Raw genomic sequence first — 8,179 nt, 5'->3', positions numbered from 1 at the left:
AAAACCAGAGAATCGAAGAGGCACTGGCGCCTTTTGTCATGGTCCGTTCCATTGTACGAGAAAAATGGAAGTGCTCTGGAATGGAGCAAATAGAAACGCTCAACAAAGAGGTGACCCTGACACTTAGAGAAGGAATGAATGCAACGAATATTCTGCATCAGCTCAGGGTCTTCGGCTGTCGAAGCCTGGTGCTCGTCCCTGGTCGGCCACCGCTGTGTCTTCGGTGTAACAGAATTGGTCACATCCGTTGTGATTGCAGAGTCCCGAGATGCGGCGAGTGCCGACGCAAGGGACACGACGCGAGTGAGTGCGTCACCACCTACGCAGACAAGCTAAGGCAGTCGAGAAGCCTAACAGACGATGTTGTCCACGATCATCTTATGGACATCAGCGAAGTCGTTGATGCCACGAAGGACATCGCCTCTTCCCTTATCAAGACACAAAGGACCAAGTCGGAAACGTCTACACAGTGACCAGAAGAACTTCGTTCTGATTCCGAGTCTGCCAGCACCCTGCCAGGACTGTCAACACCAGCCGAGTGTGGCACCGAAACGAAGAGAGATTGGTCGGATAGGGAGTATCCATCTCTTAACGCACAACCTGAATTACCGTGCCAGCAAGCGATTGCCCGACGCGAACGCGCCACCACGTCACCTGGCACATCGGTGAAACGACCCGCTCCTACGACGACAAGTAATGCGCAGCCCTCCCCCTCAGGTATTATTGCCGAGAGCAAGAACGACGAGGGAAGTGAGGTGAAACGCAAGCCATCTGCGGTGCGAGAGTTCCTCTGCAACAAGACGTTGCAATCTGAAGCTCTTGACTTGAGGAACGATGACGATGTGCTCCCACCATAACTAAAAACCTTCCTGACATCTCTCCTCAGCTTCGCTACCATTAACGTGAGAGGACTGTGTTCACGTGCACGGCAATCTCAATTGTAAAGGAACATCTTGACTTCATTGCTGTTCAAGAGACAAAGATATCGTGTGACGAGGATACTGCTCGTGCACTGGACCCCTTCCTCTCACATTACGAGGCATGTGACAGCCATGCTGATGGCTTGTCGAGAGGGTGGTTTTTGTTTTTGAACAATAACTTAGGGTATTCATCACTTTCTCACACTGTCGACGATAAAGGAAGGTTCATATGTTGCGATTTTCTTTTATACAGAACCTACTGGCGATTAATTTGCATATAGGCCTGTAATGACGTTAGACAGCGTCGTTCCTTTTTTGAAAGCCTGATTCTATTTCTCAGCACCGACAAACATATTGTTTTATTTGGAGATTTCAACTGTGTGTGTAGCATAAAAGACAGGTCGGTGCCTTCTGCAACGCCCGATAGAAGTTTCGACATATTAAGCACTCTTGCACTCGACTATCACCTTTTTGACGTCGGAGCTTCCCAAAATACTACTCTCCGATTCACTCACCAACATGCTTCAAGTAATGCGAGACTCGATTGTGTTTACGTCTCAAGCTCGCTTATTTCACACGTGACTGCTTATGACGTAAAACCCGTTTTTTTTTTTCGGACCACTGCCTTGTAAAGGTCCGTTTTGGAACAGACACACCGCGAAAGGCACAACCAAACAGGGCTTTATGGAAACTAAATACAAGACTGCTAGACAACCAAGACCTTCAGAAACGTGTCCGCGAATGTTTTAATCACGTGTCAACGAATCAGAAATTTGGCATATTTGCTCAGTGGAACTCTTTCAAACACGAAGTTAAGAATGAAGCAATCGAATGCGCGTGCATTGCATCCTTTCATGCAAAAAAGGAAGAAGCTACACTTTTGAAAAATTTATATATGCTTCACGAGTTGGAGTGCGAAACACCTGGTATGTTCCAAGAAGACATTCTTCGCGTAAAATGTCAGCTACAACTATACGAGCACATTCGTTTACTCGGTGCGCTAGTACGGTCCCGGTGTAGGCGTTTCTTGCCCTCAGAGATACCCTCGCGTCGTGCACTCGATGATGAGAGGCGTAACGGTCTTTCAAAGAAAATTAGAGTTTAACAATGTAATGGGACACTCTCAGACAAAGAAGAAGTCATCATGAAGGCATTTGAGTTGCGTTACAAAAGTCTCTATGAAAAAACGCAACATTTAGACATCCAGTTGGCAAAAAAACTTAGTTTCTTTAATGCCCGAGGTAAAGCAGCTTCAGCGAGATCTCCTTAGTGGACCAGAAACATTGGATGCGCGGTAGACGAGTTGCTAAATTCTAAAACACCAGGACCTGATGGGCTCCCTGCAGAGTTTTACAAGACATATAAGGACTTGCTATGTCCTTTCCTACTTGAGGTGTTTTTGGGGGCATATGAGATGGGAACTTTACCGCCGCCATTTTATTAGAGCCATACCGTGTTGATCCCTAAAAGTCAAGACCCAGACAAATTACAGCGCATTGAAGGCTATCGACAAATTAGTTTATGCAACGTAGATTACAAAATGTTTGCTAAAATTTTAACAAAACGATTACAGTGTGTCACGTCATCTGTTATTGGAGACCACCAAACCTGTGGGATTAGGGGGAGACGTATACAAACTAACATCCACGTTTGCGCGTTCAGTGATGGAAAGCTGCGTTCTTCATGCCGATAAGGTCGCCATGGTTTAAGTAGACTTGGCTAAGGCATTTGATCGCGTGTCCCATGCTTTTCTCTTTGCTATTTTACGTCATGTAAACCCAGGACCAACACTTTTAAAGGGTGTTAAGTTATGTTACCGTAACTGTGCCACCAGTCTTATAGTTAACGGTTCACTTTCAAATCGAATTAGTCTAGAATCGACCGTCAAACAAGGATGTCCGCTATCACCGCTTTTATTTTCGCTTTATTTAGAACCCCTCTGTTTAAGTGTACTTAACAGCCCTATCGTAGAAGGTTTCCGTCTCTACTCTTCTGAAGTTAAAGTATTGGCATATGCAGACGATATAGCTTTCTTTTGTGCCGATAAACGCAGCGTCGACAATGTCCTTACAATAACACAAAACGTCTGTGACGCAACCGGCGCACTTGTTAATAAGGAGAAAAGCATAGGTTTCTGGCGCGGGCAATGGGCCACAACACCTTCAAGGTATGCTGAAATATCGTGGAGCTGCATTGCCCCTCAGTACTCAGGAGTTCCTCTTAACAGTATCCGTAACAATGGTCCTTACTGGACTGAACAGGTGTCAAAAATCAAATGTCAAGCTGACAAGATGAAATCCAACCAGTGGTCAGTTTTCGGACGAGCTAAGGCCTGTAATATGTTTCTCGCCGCCAAACTTTGGTATGTACTTCAAGTGATTTGCTGTACCAGAAGCCATATTCAAAAATTCCACAGAGTGTTTGCTACTTTGATATGGAGTTCCAATTGGGAACCTACAAGACGTGATAACCTCTTTCGCCCCATCGATGTCGGCGGTCTCGGACTCATACATATCTTTCTACAGCAAGTAATATCTCGATTTGTATTCTTCAGAACTGCATCTCATCATTTCCTTCGCACTTACTTACAGACGGAAATCGTGAGTGCATTACCTTATTTGGTGGTTACGACGATACCCGCAAGCACAACACTTCCTGTGGGGTAGCTCAAAGAAGTAGTGAGTGCGATTAAGTTTCTAACAGCTCGTTTTTCTTTGGAGCATTTATTTACGGTTTCACGCAAAGTCTTATATGCTGATCTGATTGACATAACGTTCCCTGAACCTTTGTACCGAAGCATATATAGTGAAGGCCCTGAAAAAGGTGTCCTCACACGTGTCCCAAAAACTACATGTCTCGCCTACAGCAAAGTCATTCTTCTTTAAGCTAAAGTAGAAGTTTGGGCTAGTTGGTATTTCATTTGCCCGTGTCCTTGCGCTGTTTTAATTTTTAATTCTTTAAGCTCCATACTTCTACGTTACCTGTAAAACCCTGGCTTTATGAACGTGGAATTTTTGTGCCGTGGTCAATCAATTGCCGCCTTTGTAACCAACCGGAAACTATAGAGCACTGTTTTACTTTCTGCACTGATGCTTGCCTTTTGTGGGATGTCCTACAAAGGACACTGAAAAAAGACTTGAATATCAATGCTTAAACAATCCGTTTTTTGCCCTTAAAATTAAATGATAGTTTTCCTTACGATATGTTTAAATTAATGGGGTTGCATAGCCTCTAGAAAGCAAGAATGTTTGACAGGAATGCGGACCCTCCCCGATCTACCAAATCAAATTCGGAAAAGTTCGGCACCCTTGCCTCGCAGTCGGGCAACTGGGCTGGGGAGCCGAGAGGATGCCCACACTTCCCCCCCCCCCCTCCCCCCCTCAAGCTTCGTCCGGCATGTCGATGACGGGAGACGTTGTGGGCGTCAGGGGGTGGATGGCGCTGTTGGACAGACTGACGTTGTAAGTCCGGCCGGTGCCTGCTGGACGAGCGCGGCGGCTGCTGACGAGCGCGGCGGCTCGGTCAGCTCCAGCTTGTCACTTGAGCTTGTTCTGTACCAGGCCTCCACCTTGTTGCTGTGGACCGTCTCCAGCAGATGGCTGCTCTGCACGTGGTCCTTGATCCGAGCCAGCTGCCGCTCCATCCTGTAGAGGGTGGCGGCGGTTCATGGTTCCTTATGAGCCGTCCCTGGCGCGCCGACGTCCTTGGTGGCCCGGTCCACCATGAGAACGGCCGCCATGTCATTCCGATGGCGGCTGTGGTGACGGTGTTGTTCATGAGCCAGCTCCACAGAAAAATAAGGAAGCAGACGACATGGAGCTCAATTGAGGGTTGAGCCTGACGTTATCTTCGCACCCCTTCCAGAAAGTTTGAAATAACGGATCTGAGGTGGGCACACAATCTTCTCTCCCCTCTCTTGAAAAGGGGGCAGATACGTGGAAGTAGACAACTACCCCCGAAATGCGAGAGAGGCGAAGCCAAGGAGACAAAAAAAAAGGTCCCTCTCTCTTTGGTGTCACCGACGTCGCAGGTTATACCGCCGCCCTGGTGGAGACAAGGGGGTTTCCGGAACGCGACTGCCGTCAGTGCCGTTCCAGTCCTGCGAGGAAACTTCGTCTTCTGCTTGAAAACATCGTTTAAGGTCGGTGACATGAGCAGGTCCGGTTTCCTCACTAGACTCAAAGAGGTAACTAGTTTGTAAGTGAGTGGCGAGCACTTTTCATGCACGCGAAGCGGACCTTCCCACCTGTTGGCGAGGGAGGCTGCAAAGCCTCGAGCGGCATCACTCAATGGGTGAGTACGCTGAAGTACAAAATCTCCCACCTCGAACTGCGAGTCACGTCGCCCCTGGTTGTACTGCTCTGCCAGCTGTACTCGGGCGACGTCGAGATTTTCTAGGGCCTCTCGAAGGTTATCGGAGAAGCGCTTTCGCAGGTCCTCTGCGAACTTCACGTAGGGGCGAAGCCTTCCCCCAGACTGTAGCTTACGGGGTATCACGGTCCGGAACGCCGACAGGCAAGACGTCTGGCACCGTGGTGAAGTGGGCTACAGTGGTCGGGTCAGGAATGCAGTCCTCCCGTTTGGTAAACGGAGTCAGCTCCGGTTGTTGTCCCAGCCGGTATCCACCACCAGAAAAGTCGAGCGTCATGCTTTCGCCTGTAATGAAATCTCGGCCCAAGATCACAGGTACCACGAGTCCTGGCAGATAAAGAAATCGCTGACGCCGCTTCTTTCCATTAAACCGAATCTGCAGCCTCACGGCTCCTCCAGCTGTTATCGCTGTACCAGAAGCTAGCTGCAAACGGGTTTCGCACTCCCGGAGGCTTATCTTTTTTGCTTTGCAGAGTTCGAAAACGAAATCCCCTATGAGCGAAATAGCGGTTCCGAAATCTAAAAGTGCGGCAATGGGAAAATCGAGCAGTGAAATCGTCATGCGCGGTTCAATGATATTAGGCTCGGGCTGGATTCGACATACCGATGGAATTAGTGCCACGGCCTCACTGCTCCCAGGGACTGCAACGGCCGTCGGCGAGTGGCTGTCTGGTTTCAGCGTCGCCGGCCGTAGTAGTTTCCCTGGTTCTGGTTCCGGCCCTTTGCCGCCGTCTCGTGCCACCTCTTGTTTGTAGTGTCCAGAAGTCTTGGACACTTGTTTCGGTGATGGCCGGGCTGCTCGCAGTGGTAGCAGCAGTCCGACGACAGTTGCCTGCTTAGGTCACCCGCACCGAGGTGCCCGTCGGACCGCCTCCAGTGATCGGATAAGGAACCACTATGGGAGGGCCTCCACCAGGCTTGCGACTGGCTGTTGTGGGGAGGGCGTGTTCCGTTGCAGCGGGGGTCAATGCTGCTGGGCTGCGGGTTTGCGACCGCACCGTGCCAGTTTTCGCCAGAACTTGCAGGAGCAGACTGATGAAGATGGTTCGCTTGGGTGGTGATCCCCGTTGGGCCCCAGCTTACACTCTCAGAAAAAAAGGAGCCGAATGAGCAAAAAAGGGCTCTTTTCGCTAAAAAAGAACCGATTTCGGGGAAAATCCCTTAGAAGCGTGCTTTCTCAACCAAAAGCACTCCTCGCAAAATAAAAAAAGAAATGCAGAGCTAGTTTCCGGCCTGGAAAGAGCGAAAAGGGTGCTTGTTGCAGCCAGGAAAGCGATAGAGCGATCTTTGGAAAAAGAAGGTCACTAAAGCCTTCTACCGGATAGAGGGACACAATGACCAGGCTCGAAAGGCTTTGCACGCGAGAAATTGGGTGCGCCATTCTGTGGAAACAAAGCTGCCCGTGCGAGCTGTCAAGTCCTTGAAAGCTTAGAGAGGTGGAATGTCGTAGTTATTTACCAAGTCGCGTTGTGTTATTTACCAAACCGAGATAATCTTCGCCTCGGACCACAGATGAAACAGCCTTCGATGCCTTTGACTCCCGGGCCACCTGCTTCAGCGGTTTGAGCACTGGCGTTCGTTTGCAACCGTAACTGCTCGCCGTGTTTTATTTAGTAAGAAATGTTAGTATAAAGCTACTCTTTGGTACTCATTTGTATAAACCAAAAGAGTCATTGAATTAAAGTTTATTAGAAGAAACTTGTACCTGCGGAAATCGATTCTGTACTTTATTTCCCCCCACCCCCCCAAAAAAAATGTATACAAATTTTCAAAGGCGCAAAACTTCGATGAATGAGCAACACACACACACAAAAGTGCGTGTTGCGTTGAATGAGTGATACGGTGATTAAGCGGCGTCGTGGTTTTTTTAGTAACAAGAGCTATTTTTTAACTTGCTTTCGTGTTTGAACAATACACGTATAACTGCGCGTATTTATTTATTTATTTATGAATACTGTTCACCCCAAGTATGAGGCTTTAACAGGTGTGGGGTATAGAAGAGCACTGAAACAGACAACATCAGGACTACAATACAGTACACATTCAGCGACATTCACTTAAAATAAAGGGGCTGAAATAGCACAGACATTCAATATATTATATAGCACTCAACAAAATGAACTCTCAGCACTCGAAATCTCTTAACGAAGTTTCTAAAAAATATTTAACTACTATTTATCATTCCAAACCAGTCATATTCAAAAGGGCGCTCTCAAAATCATCTAAACAGTCCGATGACAATATATTTTGTGGGAGATCATTCCAGTTTTTTACAGTTCTAGGGAAAAAAGAAAACCTATAGGCGTCAATATTACATTTGGGCACTTCAAACTGATTAGTGGTAACGTATCTGAGTTCTCTCGATGCGGGATGTGTTAATCTAGAATCCGGGTTAATGTTATACAGGTGATGAGAAAACATAAAGAAAAACTTTAGTGGAGCAATTTTTCGACGGACAGAAAGTAAGGGGAGATTGAGGCTGTTCAGCACATCTGTGACAGAATCAAGTGGCTTGTATTTGGATAGAATAAATCGCGCCGCCTTCCTCTGAACGTTTTCGAGTTCACCAATTTGATTTTTTCAATAGGGGTCCCATACCGATGCAGCGTACTCCAAGGTAGGCCTAATATACGTTGTGTAGGCCATTAACTTCACTCTAGGCGGAGCACTGGCCAGATTCCGTCTTAAAAAGCAAATCTTTTTCATTGCTTTGTGACATATTTCTTTTATGTGTTTACTCCAACTCAAGTCTTTAGAAAGTGTCACACCCAAGTATTTAAGACTATCAACTTCAACCAAAGGATTCCCATCAAGCTCGTAAGTATAAGAAAGAACGTTCTTAGTTTTGTTAGTTATTCGTTCGAAAACTGTTTTTTGTGTATTAATTT

The sequence above is a fragment of the Ixodes scapularis genome, unplaced genomic scaffold, assembly GCF_016920785.2.
Source record: "Ixodes scapularis isolate PalLabHiFi unplaced genomic scaffold, ASM1692078v2 ptg001131l_1___fragment_3__unscaffolded, whole genome shotgun sequence".
Taxonomy (NCBI): domain Eukaryota; kingdom Metazoa; phylum Arthropoda; class Arachnida; order Ixodida; family Ixodidae; genus Ixodes; species Ixodes scapularis.
This window is presented reverse-complemented; position numbering follows the sequence as displayed.